We start from the raw sequence: 16,377 nt of genomic DNA on the forward strand, positions 1-16,377 counted from the left end.
GTTTCATTACATCAAAGGCTAGGCCAGGCAGTTATCCGCATGGATATTTTTCCTGAGGTGAGACAGCCCTGTTTCCCTTCCCTTCCCCTCACTCAGGGACATTGAAGAACTCAGGCAGGAGCTGACTGCAGAGACAGGTGGGTGAGGAGGCAGAGGGAATATTGACTTTTACAGTAGCTTCTTGTCTGTATAGGATTAGGGAAGTTGGGTAGACAGATGGTCACTTTGTCTCCCTCCATCACCTTCATCTTCTGCTAAGCACAAGCTATTTTTCCACTCATTTCAGCTCATATCCCTGCACACCATTCATCACTCTCCTTTGAGAATGGTCTGGTGGCATGGCAAACAGAGGGATAAGGAGGATGGTAATGAAAAAAATCATAAAAAGATCCTCCCTGCACCACAGCTCTTCCTATTTATTACTGCACCCAATGCACCCCAGCTTCTGTGCAAGTGACCAAGCAGCACTCCAGCTTGGGAAGTAACCCCATGGAACAGGGCTGAGAGGGTTCATTTTGCAATTGTGGTGGAAGAATGGGATGCATAACTGGAAATTTGCACCTTCCCTCAGGGTCTGACGGCAACAAGGACTTTCCATTGACATAGTAAGAGCACAGAAGGCTACTGCTCCATTCATCATGTTTGCTGGCGTTGCTACTTAATGTTGCATTCTTAGACTACCATGTTTATTCATGTTTGGGATCTGGCAAGTGTCACTGTTGCCATCTACCCTGTTCTCCAATGCATTTACAAAAATGCATTTACATTAGTTCAAGCAATTCCTATTTTGTGATAAAACCATTATTTTTTGTCTAGCAGCTGACTCTGATCTCTTCGATTCACCGCTACTACCAAGTGTGGTGGCTTGGGTAGCCTAAGTCCTGTGGGTGAGAGAATTTCCAAAGGAACCAAGGCAGGCAGGCAATTACAGTGGGCCCACTGTGGGCTTTGGACATTGCACCTTAAAGTCTCACATTCTTTCCTTCCACCAGCTGCATGCAGAGGCTGGACAACCAGCCTGCTATCAGCTCTCCCTCCTCATCCTCCTTCCTGCTAGTCACACAATATGGCAGCTCCTGGATGCAGGAACTTCACCAAACTCAGAGGAGTCAGAACATGGTTTTAGTCAGACATTAGATGTTGCCCTGCTGCAGCTCAGCTGGCTCCCACCTGCTCATCGGCAATGTCACATCTCCTTTTGCATTGCCCACCATCATGTATAATTCCTACAGTGTGTACAACTGTGCTCTGTGAGTAGGAGATAAAGTCTTCCTCCCTGTACATTTAGCTTCAGCTTTAGGATTCAACTCTCTGCATACAAGCAAGAGATTTAAAAAATGGATGTGAAATATAAAGATGTGAAAAGTCCCATCTGATCCAGAAAAGATGGTTTAATACCTTCCTGCTCTTTCAGCGCTAGAAACAGCCGAAAATAGATTGACCTTGCAGCATATATAAAAGTTAACAAGCAGAGGCTTTGCTGGAAGGATGGAGGCTCTGGAGCATGGTTTCTCAGCTGGGGATTCCCTCATTTTCTGAAGGTACAAACCCAACTCCTCTGGTAACTGCATCTCAGCTGATGTTAGCAAAACATTCTGGGTAATATTTTTCATATTATTTTCCCTCTCGTACATCCCAAGACTGTATTTGCTTTTTCTTAATTATGGCTTTTCATTAAGTACTCATCCTAATTCCTTCATGAGTGATTACCACAGGTTCTCTCACTGCATTGTTCTTGCCCCGTCACGGATACTCTGCTCTGTAGCTGCCTTTGTTATTCCTCTAACTATGCTGAGCTTATACTTGTTACATTTCATTTCCTTCCTGACAGCTCCTCTAATTCATCCAGGTCATTGCAGCAGCTCCTAGATTATTAACTTTTGTCCAAAGTGTTGGACCATTTCTGCACTAACATTTCTCATACTGGTCACTGCAGAATTCTCTTAAAATGTATTAAGAAACAGCCCTCTGTGAGATGCCTGAGGAGTCTTGTTTTTTGTGGGGACATGCAAGGAAGGCATGGACAGGTTTGTGATGCTGAAAGCAGACAGATGAGAATCATAGAATCATGCCTTAGTTTGGAGAGACTTAAATATCATCTAGTTCTAACTCCTTGCCATGGGCAGAGCTGCCACCGACTAGATCAGGCTCTGCAAGGACTCAACCAACCTGGCCTTGAACACCTTCAGGCATGGGGCATCCGCAGCTTCTCTGAGCACCCTGTGCCAGTGCCTCTTCATCCACTGAGTAAAATATTTCTTCCTAACATCTAACCTAAATCTCCTCTCTTTTTGTTTAAAGCCATTCTCCTTTGTCCTGTCAGCGAAATCAGATGTAAGTCAGTAAAAAACAACTTCTCAGAGATATGAAAGAGCAGGCAAATGGGCATATCAGGAGTATCACCAGGTTGCACGTGGGAAAGGGAAATAGAATTAATCAGCAGTATCCTGACCAGCATAAAAACGTACTTCCCTGGTGGATAAGAGAAAATAAGTTTGAAAGAGCTTCTGGTTGCAAAGGGCAGATCTGGTGAGCTTTGGGGTTGCATGGTAGCAGCAGGTGCCTAAACAGTCAGGCATGAGTCCTCCTCGTGATGGCAGGACCCTCTGTCCCTGAGAGTGGGGACACAGGCAGGTTGACCCTCCAGAAGAAAGGGAGGTTGGATCAGAAAGCAGAGGTGGTCACTGCAGCTCAGGGCTCACAGTGAGGTGACTGGCTGCGAGAGAGATCCAGGAGATAACAACTTATGAATTTGAGGGAAGACATGGAGAAAACTGCAATCAGCTTGGCATGCACGCCCAGAAAGGTAATGGGAGAAGAGCAAAATGTCCAAAGGTGCAAAAAAAGTGAGAAGAAGTAGCAAAACAATGGAGACTTGAGACATATTAGTGTTCTATGAGAGGTATTTTGAGAGCAGACATGCCCTAGCCTCACTTTTCAAACTATGACTTTCACTGTGCACTTGTGAACCTCTCATCAGCATCAGCATGGAAACAAAATCACTACCCTTTGTGAGAGTGTGCCATCAATCTGACACCAACATATGACCAAGGAGCACAAGAACAGATCAACAAGACAGCAGATCTTTTTTCTCATCTGTGCATTTGCACCAAATTCAGCAAAAGCAAACAAACAAACAAACAAACAACAGACAAACTTTCCTGCCCTTGGGTCCCATGGAGTCAGCTGCCTTCAGTCTCCTGAAGCTGTCTGCTGTGCAAGAAGGTTAGTGGTGCTGGAGTGCACAAAATCTGGCTATGACCTTCACAGCCACCTCAAGACAGTGGTAACTGAGTTTCTGACAACTCTAATGAGTAGCCAAAGGAATTTCAGAGCACACCACCTCTTGACATCATTTCTGCTGTGGTGGTACCTTAATGAGGTAGGTGGTGCTGCATGGCCTGGCACAAACACTGAATCAGGTGTTTCTCACTTGGGGGGAGCTGGTGTAAAAGCCACTACTCTGGTCATCACCAGAGCTGTTGTCTCAAAGAGGAACTAAGGCTAACATCCTGATTCATCTTCTGAGATGCACTGGAATGCTCAGATGCATGCCTGAGTCTTACATGAACCATCCACGAATGAGCAGGCTCTGGAATTTTGCCTGACCTCTACTGCACAAGAGGAAGCATTATACTTGGCTATATATGATGTGTCCATCATCAGAAACAAACTTGTCCTTTCCTCATGGAAGGAGAGAGGAAGATACAAGACAGACCTATTTTCTGCCTAGTGAATCTTCAATCTTGTCCTTTCACACTGACAAAGTTACTGTAGTGCGTGCTCACACTTCACTGAGAAGTCTGTGGCTGGGCCCTTGCCCAGCTTGGTAGATGTCTGACCTTGCACTCTTTTGCCAAGGCATGTGGCAAGAGATTTCTGTTTGCCATGGATACCATTCCCTACCTCATTTACCACATGCTGGAGTACTGTTTAATATCCCTTTTCCTATCAAAAATAAGAAGATGCCATCCACTCCACCACAGGTGTTAACCATGGGCTGTGCCATATGCTTAAAGGCCCTGGGGCAGTATCCCCATGGAGCTAGGTCAGGGCTCCATTATCCCTCCCCACAGGCAGCCTCCCCCATGAGTGTGCAGGAACAGAGGGTGCTTCTGAGGAGATGAGAGCAAAGCCAGGGTGTTGGTATGGAAAGGCACGGAGGTCGTGTCCTCACTGCTGTGCCTCAGTTCGCTCTTCCGTGACACCGAGACGACCACATTTGCCTGCCTTGCAGCCTGGTGAGTGTATCTACAGGGCTTCAGACAGGAGATGTTGTAAATGTCAGCTCCAATCACTGATGTGTCACAGGCTGGAAACACAGGCAGAAGAAGTGGCATTTGGGCGTAAGGAACTCTGGTATCTCCTCTAGAGCAGCCCTTCTGGGCTGCAAAAAGCAGGGTGAGATGAGGAGCCACATGAGAGCGCAGCCACATGTCTGCTCTCTGTCTTTCCCCTTGCACCAACACAAGTGAGAGTAAAGCTCAGCAATGAGAGCTTGATGGTGAGCTAAGGTGCAGTGTGCAAGGGAAGGAGCCTGAGATTGCAGCACAGTGAATATAGAAGAGCCAGAGTGAATTGGGCGAGTGTATAATGAATTGTCAGGATTATACGTGGTGGCAGAAGGATGAGGTTTGGAGTGAAATTATTGAGCTGATGATGGGAAAGTGTCACTGCATCCTACAGAGCACAGGTAATGAGCAGCAAACAAGGCGAGAGCGGCATCGAGCCAGGGAACAGGAGACAAAGCGTTATCTGTCACAAAGAGGCACAAATTGAAAAAAGGGAGCCATTAGCAGGAGATAAATCTGTGGAGGGGGAAGACAGACAAGAAGGAGAGATTTCTCCGTACAGTGGGAAGTATTCGTTTTTTAATGCTGTGCATCTCTGAAGAGCGGTATTAAGATACCTTGCTGCTGTGGTATACCTGAGATCATATTCCTCTAGTGTGCGTGCCGTGTCATGGCACTCTACATCTGACATGTGTGTGCATCCCCGTCGGTGAGTGCTGCTGTGAGCATGGTACATCCATGTGAGTGATGAACTGCTTTCATCAGGCGGCATTAAAAGCTGAGAATTAGCGCAGCTGTAAGTCATATTTCATGTTAGGTTACAGGAGAAAATGGTAGGAGAGAGGATTTATGCTCTCTGTATAAATGAACTTTATAAGCTTTTCTTCACAAGGGAAAAGAAATAGAGCCCGATAAAGTTCTGCGATTAAAAAAAAAAAGTAAGGTTTCTAAAGTGGGGGAAAAAACACTTTTGTTATCACTGGTGATTACTAGAATTGATGCGTAACTGGTGTTCCAGAGCAGGACAGATTAGAAACAGTGACAGAATGTGCCTCAGTGGTCCCCATTCTACTGTTAGCTGAAATTATAGTCCAAAGCTGACAGACTTCTGTGCCCCACAAATTCATAAAAATTCAAGAGCCACTCTCACCAGTCTCGTTTTGATAAATTCTTTTTGATTCAGTAACCTTTCTTAATGGAATTTCTCTCTCTCTTCCTCTCTTTTCTCTTACCCTTTTTTTCACTTTGGTCCCCACACTTATTATTCCCTCCCACTCTCCTCCGTGGGAGTGCAGACCTCTGACTAAATATCCATGTTGTAATCTGTACAGGAATTTACTGATGGTGCATGACAGAAGGAACTTAAAGAAAATTATGCATTTCTCAGATCTACCCTGGGGCACACAAATCAAAGTCTCCCTTGAACACTGTCTAGTAAAACTGAAAGTAGCGACACTTTATATGGAAATTAGATGATCCTAGGACATAATATAGCTAAATATATATCAAAACGTAGCGACAATTAAACTGCTTTTTCTTTAGAGAGGGTATAAACCTCAGTTTTGTTTTATTTCTTCTGTGTTCTCATGGTGTATGCCTGTTCCTCAGGTGATGAGAAAAAACCTGTGAGGAATGTGGCTTCATCGGGCAAGATCCAGAGCTCGTGATCCTTTTTCATCTTCATGTTGCTTATAGACCACCTTTTTTTGCACTGAGTCTTCCCACTGCTTTAAGAAGTGTGTTTAGAAAAGGTCAAACAGTAGCAAGTACCTTGATCTCAGCTGCCTTATGGACTCAGTCAGAAAGGGAAGAGAATAATTTGGGGTGGTTTGATAGCTGAAGGTACCTACTACTTGGGTAGAGAGAGGTGCAAGAGAACGTGCCTAATTCTGTAGGTTTTTTTCTCTGTGTTCATACTTGCTTTTTAACAAAAGGCATACTGTGGCCATGTGTTGTCCCATACGCAATGGCAGCTGCTTTCACTCGCACCCGTTCCTTCCCAGGGGATGAGCCATTACCAGCAGAGCCCCTCCAGCTGTTGTGGCGATGGCTGTGCACCAGCAGCTGCCATGTGCAGGTTCGGTGCAGCTGGGACACTGATCCCACAACATCTGTGATGGTGCCACTTCCCTAGGGGTCCTGCAGACCTTTCACATTGCTTTTTCGATGAAGTGGGATGGAGAGACCCATGTACAGAGAAGGTTCTACGCCAAAACCAAATGGAAAAGCAGAGTAGCTAGGGATGATTGTGTATATTCCACTGGCGTCCCTTTTTGAAATAATTCACTTTCTGTGATGCTTTGTTTTGTCATCTTAAAGCAGGAGGATTCAACTCATTTTCAGAAAACAAAGAAGGCCAAGTTCATCTTCCCTTGAGGTGCGCTGATGTGATGAACTCACGGATTAGCCCAAACCCATTCCCACTCCCATAGCTGCTTGGGATCTGATGACAGCTGCAGCTCACCCCAGCAGAGCGTGGCGATACAGGTCAGCTCATCCATAAACACAAACAGGCACCAAAACAGAGGCAGGGAAGAACATACAGCCAGAGCACAGAGCGCGTTAACAGGTGTACGGGTTCAAGCTCCTGTTCTGTGACAACCTTTCTGTGGGCTGTGCACTGTCTCTGTGCTGCATTTATGTATTCATAAATTCAGAATGAAACTAGTTTATGGTCTCACAGGGCCACTATGAAAAGAAAATCATATTAAATATTGTAACCTATTCTAGTACTGTGACACCAGCAGCAATTTAAGAAGCAAAGAGAGAAAGAAGGAGGTTTTATACACAGTTTGCCTTTGTGGGAGATGAAGAGCAGACAGTGATGTCACCCCTTAGGAGAGCAGCACAACACTGGAAATGTTTGTGACTTCCTCCATAGTATACTCAGCAGCTGCTCCCTGCTCACCTGCCAAGAGGCCATTGAGAAGGGCAGCCAGGCTCTGTGCGGTGCTGCATGGCAGTAGGACAAGAGACAACACGACGCAAAACAAGGGACCAAGAGAGGTTCAGACTTGCCAGAAGGAGAAGCTTTCCCCAAAAGGGAGCATCTTGAAGCTGAGCCCTCTGTGAACAGGAGATTAGTCTGGAAACATCCTGAGGTCCCTTCCCACCTCTTCAGGTCTCTTCCTCTGCCAGTCAAAATAGAATCATAGAATCGTAGAATGGCCTGGATTGAAAAGGACCATAGTGATCATCAAGTTTCAACCCCCCTGCTACGTGCAGGGTCGCCAACGACCAGACCAGGCTGCTCAGAGCCACATCCAGCCTGGCCTTGAGAGCCTACAGGAATGGGGCATCCACAACCTCCTTGGGCAACCTGTTCCAGTGCATCACCATCCTATGTGTGAAAAACTTCCTCCTAATATCTAACCTAAACCTCCCCTGTCTCAGTTAAAAAAAAAAATAACCTTGTCTTTGTTAATGGCAAAGAACGAGAGATCACTGTGGAAAGGTATTCATGTTTTAAAAGATCATTTATGCAGATATCATATCTGGAAAAAGTCCCTGCTAAGTGCATCATATCTGTTAAACACCCGAGGACATGGAACAAGTCCTAATGCAGTGCCTGGTTCATACTTCTTAGCAGATATCATCTCTTAATTTCTTTTACATCGCAGATGAGAAGGTATTTTCCCTTCAGTCAGAAACAAACACACATTTGTTTCTGACATCACAGATGTAACTGAGAAATGGGCTTCCTGCTGTGTTTTTTCTGTTCCCGTTTTGAACAATACATAAACTATCCTATAAAAAACAGAAAATGGGCCTGGAGTTAGAAATGCCTCTATCTACAAAAATACCTCAGGACTGCTTACCACACTATCACATATGCAAGCAACAGTAGTAAGATGTCAAGGAGATAAAGGAGGAACTGGAGATGGTATTTCCATGAATGAAATTGAAGATACAGGTACCATGGCAAGTCCCTATCTGCCCTTCTATCTTCCCAGCAGCTGCTTAAAGATGTTTCTGCTAGGCTGAGGGAGAGGTGCGGGCTCAGAGGAGCAGCTCTTCTGTGCAGGCAGTGGAAAGGACAGTGTGTGTGTGCATCCTGGAGCGACCAGCCCATACAGACCTGATGGAGTTTGACTGAGGGTGTTATTTATTTCTTCTTTTCATGTGAATATGCCTGTGCAGCAGTGCAACAAAGAGCTGCTAAAATTCCAGCTCAGCACCTGAAGTGCTGATGCTGTCCTGCATCTCTATAAACAAATGCCTTCGTATCCTGTGGGATTAAAAACTACGATGTAAGTAGGAGGGTATAGTCACAGTATTTGTTGTGCAGGCTGGATGAAGTTAGGCAGTATATCATCCTCGCAGAAAATGGCCTGGAGAGCAGCTCTGAGATAGGCTGTATCCCTTTTAAGCAACACTGCATGTTACAGCAGTTGAAACTCAGCCAGTTGCTTCTCAAAGAGCAAAGCATGGCAGATCCTTCACCATCGTGCCCTGTCACACGAAGATTAATAAGCCATGAGGACACTAATGATCTAGCTCTCCCGCTTGGTCAATGAAATACAATACCTGCTACTTGCTGGAAAATAAAGGCATAGTTCTGGACAGGTACAGCCATTGGGGCTGCTCAGAGGAGGAGAGACCACCACCTTGCTTTTTTGCTGGCACCACGATGCCAGCAACTTTTTCATCCAGTGAGTGAGTATTTGGGGAGGATCATTTGCTGCCAAGAGAGCACAGTTCTTGCCAGCTGGTCCCCAGCAGCAGGTACAGGGAAGATTGATTGGAAGGCAGATGGAGGTAACTTCACCTGCTAACGTGTCCACTTGCCTTTGGGAGGGAGGGCTCTACTCCAAAGGAGAATATTACAACAACAGTAATAAGAAGAGAATCCTGGATAAATTGCAAGGACACACAATGGGAAAACATATTGGGAAAAGGAGTAGAGAAGGAAGGAATGAAGTTTAGAAAAGACACTAAGGTTTTCTTAAAATGAGGGGTTAAAGGAATAATAAAGGAAAAATAAAGGGGTATTTGGGTAGTAGATAAAAGGCAAGCAGTAGGATTGTTGGGAAACAAACTCACAAATAAAGAGGAAAATAGAGAAGGAATAGGGGCAAAGACGTTGCTGTAGAAGGTTTGCATGGGCCCTTGTGATGATGGCTACCCAGGTGCCTTGGTTCTGTGCTCCCCCCTCCTGCTGGCAGCACAGTATGGATGTCCTATACAAAGCCAGCACAGCCTTGCAGAACCTAGAGGCCATGTGGCAAATCTCCTGCTACTAGGTCCGTACCTCACCAAAAATACCTGCTTAAAGATTGGTAGCTGTGTGTTGTAGAGCACAGAAGACAACACTTGAAAGATAATTATGTATCTAATACTTGTAAATTAACATCTAGCTCCTGAAGTCATCGGGCTATTCAGTCAATCGGAAATGTTCTCTTTCCTCTCCTCTCCTCTCCTCTCCTCTCCTCTCCTCTCCTCTCCTCTCCTCTCCTCTCCTCTCCTCTCCTCTCCTCTCCTCTCCTCTCCTCTCCTCTCTTCTCCTCTCCTCTCTTCTCCCCCTCCCCTTTTTTTTCCCAGGGCATGCAAAATAGTGTGGATCTGTTGATGTGTTTATGATGGTTTTATCTTGAAGACATCTGCTTATGCCAAGGGAATAGTATGAACTCCCAGTGACCTATAGAGCCTGCATTCCTAATTAGTGGAAAAATATTCTGTAATCAGGGCTTTGCCACTTCAATGGAGTCTAAAGATAGAAAGGTTACGTTCTTGTCTGGGGTCACGAATCATCTTTTCTGACTTTATAGCTTCATTCTGACTTAGAGTTAACCAGGTGCAAAGCAGTAAGCAGCAGGACCAGATTACACTCTGCCTCAAAATACATCTACCCTGAGGGCTTACCTTATGTTTTTACTCACATTTTTTTTTACTTCCAACATCTAACAAACACAACAAACCTTTAAGCACGACTGGGTAAGTGCTCTGAAACAATGTCTGCTTTTATGGCTGCTTTGCTGCAGGCATTGAGCCCTGAGAAGCTGCCAAAAGCCCAAGGAACTGAGCACCTGCCCTCCAGCATCCTCACACCCCTCCGAGCAACCACCAGCCATTTTCAGTACTCCATCCTCATTTGCATTCTACTCCTGCCTTTTCATCTGTTGTTTGTTTGTTTGCTTGCTTGCTTGCTTTTAATTTGCCTTCTAGCTACCTGCCCTTTTTATATTCTCCAGAGTATCCTCCACCATCATCCACTGGTTGGCCCTGCCATGGTGAGGAGTCAGAAACTGCTTTCTCTCAAGGCCTCTTGCTGTGTCCCACAGCCCAAACGGGACAACCAGCTGATCCACTTGGATATATCATGGCTGGGTGGATAGTATGGGTAGGATGGTGATAGACAGAAACAGAGCAGCTTATCCAGGAGGCGTGCTGATCTAGAAATTCTCCCACCTGCCCTGTCTTCTTTTCCTGACTCGTGAATCTGTCACAACTTCTCTGCAACAGAGAACTTCAAAAAACTGAAAATCTCTATAACTACATCTTGTTCCTTCTGTTGACTGAGGCACAAATGTAGGTTGGAAGAGCTGAGCATAAGTCTGTAGCTGGGAGAAGATGTTATGTTCTGATTTCAAGCTTTTGGTAGAAGGTGTCTCCCTGCCTTCAGAACATCTATTTTACAGCAGGAACTGATTATTGGATTCAGTTTATGTAATGTGTTTACATGGCTTATCAATGGAAGAGCCACAGAAATCTGTAAGTAGTGCAACGCTTGTGTGACGGTAAGGGCGGCCTCCCAAAGCGGGATGCAGTGGCATGAAAAACACCAAGTCCTCCCAACTGTTCCAACTGGAACAATACTTTCCAGGAAGTTATGAACCATTGCTGTGGAATGATAATTAGAGTTCTTCTAATACGTGAAGATTAGTTTCTTCATTTTGCCAGTAGCTAAGATTTCTCTTCTCCTCTGCAGGAACACCTCTGTGAGCTCACAGGAAGACATTGTCTCAAATAGGCACCCTTCTCACCATCCTTCTCCTCTCACTTACTGGTAGCTATAACTCTGTGAAACCCTGATGGGAGCCCTTGGGAACTGTTCTTGCTTGCTTGTAATGAAGTATAAAAATCTATTCTGAAATAAAAAAATATTAAGTTTAAAGAAGAACTTGGTGGTGAATTAAGCTGAGAAAAAGCCTGTAGGAAATTCAAAGTCGATGCTCCTTTGTCCAGAGTTAGTCTCTCTCAGGCATGTTCCCTTACACAGTATGCCAGAGTATAGATTTGTGGATTGTTTTTTATTTGTACAGGTGAACAGTGACAATAATTCATGGTTCAGGTTGTCTGGAAGACTGGTAAGTAATGATAATAGACTTAGTTCTTTCAGTAGTGTCCAAAAAGTGATGGTTAGAACTGAATAATTCAAAAAGTTTTCAGGTAATCTTAGCTTAGGCCCTGATCTTCCCAAGGCAATGCTCATACTTCATTTCTTGCTTGCACAGTCACACTGAATGCAATGGCAGCAGGGCAACACATCTGAAGCTAAGCTTATCATAAATCAACTTTCTGCATCAGGGCCTCTATCAAAGTCTGTTCAGAGATGTGCCATAGGAAAAGAAAAAGAGTAAATAAGTTTGCTATGGCTCCATTTAAATTCCTTTTGTGTTCGTTTCCTGTGACAGTCTGGGAAATAGACCTTCAGTAATAAAAAAAAGAAAAGAAAAAATAGAAAAGGATGAGGAAACAGTGTTTAAAGCCATGTGTAAGTTCCTGTGAAAGCCAAATTGTGTATTTGCATAAGCTAGCATTCAGGCTAGGTGTTCCCGCACTATTCCTGACAGGAAAAAGATACCATGCATATGATTTATCAGGCCGCCACCAACTATGCACTGTGGATATTTGCTTTCAATCCACTGAGTTCAAGATTAGAAAAGGTATCTGTTGAATTCATTTGAATAGCAAATAGACTGGGGAATCACAATCTGTTCGTAGCTATTCAGTGGATGATAACCAGTAATTCATTAAATATATTAGTCTCTCCATTCTAATAATTATTAGAGCAGAGACAAAAATTTGAAAACAATCATTTCAGGAATGGTGCAGCATTTCTACGTGCAAGTGATAAGTGACAAATTTCAGCACATGCGCTCCTTGGCTTCTGGATCAGCCGCAATCACCTCATGACAAATCTCCTCGGCTGCTGCTTGGTGGATAGCTGACAGTGCACCCCACACAGCACACGTATGAGGATTTCTAAGATCAAAATGCAAGTTAGCTACGTTATTCATGTTATTCATTACATTTTGACCCCTGCATGCATGTACAGTTATGGAAGTTAGTCACCTATAATGCTTACAAATTAATTTCAGCAAACAGTTTAGTTGATCAGCACTGTGAGTACAAGGAAGCAGACTTTGGACATTTCTGTTTTGCATGAAATCATGAATGAAAGGACTTAGAAGACAACTGGTAGGAAAAAAAAAAAAGCAGAAGCACTTTTTGGAGAGGATAGCACTGAGATCCACTAGTATTCAGTATTTCTGGGAGGAAGGCTCTATTTGTAGGGAATTTGGCCACGATTAAGACAGGTTTGCGATCTGCTTTCCAGGCAGACTTTCCACATGCTCATCCTCTTGGAAGTGTGACTGGAAGACCACAGCCTTGCATGGTGACTCATAATTCATAATTTTTTTCTAGAAAAAAAGAACCAAGTAGAAATTCAGCCTCTCCGATTCACAGAGGATTTAGGAAATGCTTGCTCTTAGCTCAGAAGCCATTTCATCAGCTCAAGTCAGAAGCAGGTGGATACCCACAGAAACATCTGGAAAATCAGCATTACACATGGAAAGAAGACAGTACTAAGAGAGATGGCAGATTGCCATTTAGTTTTCACCCAGTTAATATGTTCCCTCCTTCACTTGCTCACTATGTCTTTCCAGGCTTCATAATCTCTGGTGGACATACCAAGGGGTGGAGCTGGCTGGCAACCATCGCCATGCATCACTGCTCCTATAAACACATAGTACTAGTATGGGCAGAAGGCATCGTTGTGCTGATCATCATCCTCTGAGTCAGCCATTTGCAAACACCTTCTCCAGGCTGTCATCTTGCCACTAGGAATTCAACATCTGAGTCAGAACCCAATTTAAACTGCTATAATTAACAGTCCCAATTTAACCGAATCTCACAGTTTGTCATGTTGCATTCTCTGTGTACATCTGAAAATCTCTCTCCAGGACTCCCAAAGAGCCTCAGTGGTTTCAGGCTTCCACCAAGACCAAGTCCAACAGCCACCAAACAAACCTGTCCTTGCTGGATTCATTTCACCATTAAATACAGAAGTATCAAACGTGATGAGTTGCATGCTGATGTGAGCTTTTCTATAAATACTGCTGGTGAGGGCAAAGAGCAGGTGCCACGTGAAGGAAAGAGGAGTGGAAGTATCTCATGTTCTCAGAAGCCCCCCAAAAATTAGAACAGTTGATACTCCTATGAAGGAGATAATTACACATTGAACAAGCTAAAAAAAAGCCCTTTTTTCCTTTATTGTTTCTACATGATGTTATTACAAATGAAAGTTCACTCTGAGGAAGGTCTCCTGTTACTGTGGATGACTTAGGGGAGCCCCTGTGTTTACTTTTAGGGAACCCAGTGCTATTGCAAATAAGGTGACCTGGGGACTATCTGATGGTTTTGTGGACGTAAGTGACAGGAAACTGAACTGTGGGTGAAAGTGCATTTTTGAAAACACTTATTTTTAAGATTTAAAGAGGAATTTTTATTTCCTCTGCTTTTTTTCTTTACTTTCATCTGACCATCAGGAAGCATTTCTGTGCTGCACAGGTGACAGAACAGTGGCACAGGCTGCCCAGAGGCTGTGAAGTCTCCTCTTTGGAGCTCTTCAGAAGCCACCTAAGCAGTCTGCTCCAGGTGTCCCTGCTTGGGCAAGGGTTGGGCCAGATGGAATTTGAGGTCCCTGCCACCCCCAGCCTTGATGGAATTCTGTGTTTCCTTTCAATTCTCTGAACAATGGATTTAGTCTTTTGTGTTGGGCTGCTATTGTTTTTGCAGAGCTATCTCAAGGCTGCCACTATGAGCTCCTCTCTTAGCCTAAGTGCTGCACAACTGTAGCTGGAGAGCCATCCACTTACTGTTCACATAAGCAAAACATTTGAGGGACATAAGGAGAGGGAATGTAACAGTAAGACAAAGGATAACAGCTTTAAACTAAAAGAGGGGAAATTTAGATTAGATTTTAGGAAGAAATTCTTCACAATGAGGCTGATGAGGCACTGGAGCAGACTGCCCAGAGAAGCTGTGAATGTCCCACTGCTGAAATTTCTCAAGGCCAGGTTGGATGGGACTTCTGGCAACCTGATCTAGTGGAAGTGGCCCCTACCCACGACAGAGGAGTTGGAACCAAGTAATCTTTAAGGTATTTTCCAACCCAAGCAATTCTGTGATTCTTCAATTGTACGACTCTATGAAGAGATTACCTCAAATTCATATAGCAGATGAGCAGACAAGTTGGCATTATTGCCATGTCTCCAAATCTGCTTGAGATAGTCTGTGCCCTAAACTACACTTTTTTAGCAGCCTTGATATTTCACTGTCATTCCTTTCCATCCTACTAGGGATTTCATTCTATGAACACTTCCAGCCAAAAATGTACCATGGAATTTTTAATGATACTTAGACATTGCTTCACTTTCTTTCAGACATACCTACATGTCAAAAAATATGAACATTTCTATAGAAGTCAGAGAGCTAAAGACTACTAAAGAAGTCACATCCTGATATGCCAGATGTGTCATATTTGCTGAAACTTCCTGTTTCAGCGTTGATCAATTCACTGTCTTCTCATGATGTTGTCTTCATTATTTTAGCATGAGTTTTACGTATCAGTGTATAAATTATCATTATATATCTTTGGAGACAAAGGGAAATGTATTTTTGACGATAGAATTTTAAATATCTTGAATGTATTGCCACACTGAATCAGGAAAATATTCCTCAAATCTAACTCTTCTTTTTCATTGGCTTTTAGATACTGTGGCATACATTATGTCATATTTATAGTAGTACATGTCTGTACATAAACTTAAACATACGTAGAAAAAAAATCAAATTGGAGTTGTCATTTATACTCTCAATGGCCAAGCTGGGGGACAAAATTTTGCCTCATCACACATCTTTCTACTTCAGTGAATTATTTTTATTGATGTCGCAAGTCTTAATTCTAAATCCAGTTTTGATGAAAAAAGTAGCTGATCATCTGCCCTGTTATTATAGAAAATATATTTATATCGAGTGGTAGGAAATATAATTTGCAGAATGATAAATTACATAATGATTATAGTGGAGAAATATATTCTCTAACAAAATTTGTCAAATGGAGGAATTTAATATGAAATAGTAGATTTCCAAATTTATACAAATAACACCAGATGGTGAGTAGCTAGTTTTAATTAAATTAAGTTTGATAATTATAGCTGATTAATTTTTAGGTTTGACTCAGATTAGAAAGAATGCACTATTTTCCTGTAAATTTATTTTTAGCTTCCTTGCAAGGCTGTGAATATCAGTGTGTGCTGAGGTCTGGCCAGGTCCCACAGCTGCCAGCTCACAGCATCCCTGTGGGACCCAGCAGTGCTCCTGCAGCTGGGAGGATGCTTGGGCCGGGACCACCTGATGGAAGTCAGAAGGAGTTTTGCCAATGGAAGAAGGAGGAAGTTTCTACCACAGGACCAAAATATGTTTTCACAACCCAAACTACTGACTCAGCTGCTTTGAACAAAGAAAAAAGCTCGACCATGTGACCTCTTCACATGTGCACACAATTGCACTTGCTGCAGCTTGTGTTCTGGGACATCTTCTCAGGGAGGAACACGCAAGGGCTGAAGCCTGGAAGCAAAGAGTCCCAGAGCTTGTCCCCCACTCTAGCACACTCAGTCTCATCACTGCTTTCCATAAGGCTATCTGATCTGGTCCCACTGTGGATCTGACCAAGTCCCAGTGGCTCCACTGAACCATAGAAATATGTTTAAAGCCACAAATGTATCCAAGCTCTTTTCAGACTGTGAAAAGAGTCCAAATCCTATCCTCCAGGACCTAGAACCTGATGGTCAGTGCT

The sequence above is a fragment of the Meleagris gallopavo genome, chromosome 2 (assembly GCF_000146605.3).
Source record: "Meleagris gallopavo isolate NT-WF06-2002-E0010 breed Aviagen turkey brand Nicholas breeding stock chromosome 2, Turkey_5.1, whole genome shotgun sequence".
Lineage (NCBI taxonomy): Eukaryota > Metazoa > Chordata > Aves > Galliformes > Phasianidae > Meleagris > Meleagris gallopavo.